Source organism: Equus przewalskii, chromosome 22, assembly GCF_037783145.1.
Source record: "Equus przewalskii isolate Varuska chromosome 22, EquPr2, whole genome shotgun sequence".
Classification (NCBI taxonomy): domain Eukaryota; kingdom Metazoa; phylum Chordata; class Mammalia; order Perissodactyla; family Equidae; genus Equus; species Equus przewalskii.
In genome coordinates this window covers 40,352,809-40,355,214 of record NC_091852.1, presented here as the reverse complement: position 1 = coordinate 40,355,214, position 2,406 = coordinate 40,352,809, and the positions used below count along the sequence as shown (strand labels likewise).

General features: G+C 33.1%; 1 pseudogene; it reads right to left on the bottom strand.

Annotated features, from left to right (window-relative positions):
- Nucleotides 1–1,453: 1,453 nt before the first annotated feature.
- LOC103543604 (large ribosomal subunit protein eL42-like) lies at nucleotides 1,454–1,768 on the bottom strand (annotated as a pseudogene).
- Between the last annotated feature and the right edge of the window lie 638 nt (nucleotides 1,769–2,406).

Below are 2,406 nucleotides of genomic sequence, written 5' to 3'. Positions count from 1 at the left end.
CATTTTAAAATTTTAATTTATTCAATATGATGTAATGAGACAAAGACAGTATTTAATACTGATAATAAATGAAACATGTCATTTCAATCCACTTCTTTACATATTTATTTTTAAAATAGATATTTCCTCATATAACCACAATACTATTAATATATCTAACAAAATTAACAATAATTCCCTAATAACTTACAATACCCAGTCCATGTTAAAATTTCTTCAGTGGTGTCAAAAATATGTTTTTAGAGTTGGTTTTCTCAAATAAGTTCTACTCATTGCATATGGTTGCTATATCTCTCAAGCATCTTCTTAAATACTAGTTTAGAATCGTCTTTCTTTCCCATTTTTCTCACATCCCATTGACTTGTTGAAGGAATTAGCCCAGTTGTCTTGTAAAAACATCTATATTCTGGATTTGCTTCTTGTGGCATAATTTTACTTGCTCTTGCATGTTCTACATTATTGAAGAATGGACTTAAATGTAAAGGCATGAGTAGATCACATTAATTTTCTTCTAAACCTCATAGATGATACTGTGTTTCAAATTCACACCTGGAGGCATATAATATTCAGTTTTCTAATGTTTGGTAATGCTTAATGATTATTGATTATCTCAAATTTTCTCCTAATAGTTTTAGTGTTTATTCATGACAATTGTTCGAAAACATTTTTTTCATTAGATCTTTTAAGATGGTGGGTTTCTAATTCTAATATTCCTCATGCATTTGTTAGCTGTAATTATTCCATATGGAAAAATTACAACTCATCCACTAGTTGAAAAGGGTATGATCTGTGGTGGACTTGGTTTCAACCTTTTCCCAAAGAACTTTGTTCTTCCTTTTAGTGGGGAATAAGAATTAGAGATCAAAATCTGAGTTCCGGGGATGCTCATTGCTCCTGACTTGCCACTGGTTCCAGGTCTTCGTAGCAGACAGAATTAGTCAATACCTATTTTAAAACAAGAGAGAGAAAATAATTTTACATTAATATTTCTAATTAAATTTTAAGACGTAAGATTGTTTACTTCTTGGACTTTTTTCTCTCAAACTGAAAATCTTTAACACAATTACTTACTTACTTTACATACTAGTAATAGTTTAAAAATAGAAATACTACTTTTAGTACTAAAATTGAGTCTGCAGAATATAGTGTAAGATCACCATTTATCTAATTATGAATGAGAAGTGGGTGTTATCTACAGACCCACACACACACATCAACACATCAACATAGATGCACCCTAGTTTCTTTTTCTGTGCTCTCTCTTCATATCACAGGCAAATTTTTTTATTAGGTACTTGATCATTTTCTTCTCAATTATGGGAGTGCTTTAAATATTAGGGATATCAAAACTCTGTATGTTGCAAATATTTTTCTCCATTGATCATTTGTTATTTTTTGAAGTGAACATAACTTCAAGATTTGATTGTCTTCATAATGAAACAAAAGATGAAGCTTAGAACTGGATCACTTGGCCCTTTCTCTTCTATCTCCTCCCAGTTCAGAATGTTTGCGTCTCTTAATAGCCAGCATCCTTTTACACCTACAGTTGGGTTCAACACATTAAAGCCTCAGCACAATCTTTGTAGTTTTAGCCATTTTCCAGAAAATTGGCTTGGTCTGCCCATCACAACCACTCTGCTCCATCATAACGCCTCTTTTCCGCGGCATACAGAAAATTCTTGCCTTTCTTGTACTGTGTCACTTTGTGGAGTTTGGGCTTGCCACATTTCTTACAGAAAGTTCAGCAGGTTTTAGGAACATTGACCATGTTTGTGGTAGCACTATCAGCACAGAAAGAAAGCTCATTTATTTTTTTGCTCTGTACATAGTGTTTTATAATGCAAAATTAAAAAAAATTGCGGAGTCAAATTCATCAAGTTGCTTCTAAATTTTTAATCAGAGGATAATTTTATCTACCTCTGGCTTATAAAGGAATTTGCCGTGTTTGTTCCTACTATGTACGTGGTTTTTAATTCTGATCTACTTGATATTCATATAGGTGTATAGTGTGAAGAACATGTTGTTTTATCTTTTTCCATATGGCTCTTAAGTTGGCAAAACACCGTTTATTAAAAAATCTATTTTAGACCTCCACTTCTGGATGAAATGGACTAGCTTGTATCTTGATAAGACAAAATAGAAACAGTAGAATAAAAATGATGATAATAATACAAAACAATTCTTTGCAGATGTTGCTGGGCTGTCATGTCCTTCAGAACTTGAGGGGCCCAGTAACTGGAGAGCAAGGAAATGCATTGAGATGAACGAAATATTCTCTGCTGTCCTTACCCTCGAGGAATTTGCTGATATGTAGGTGCCCAGGGCTGAGAGGCTGAGAAGCCAAGCATAAAGCAGACTAGAAGACTGAGAAGATCTTGAGTTCACAATTTAATGAGTTTTGACAAA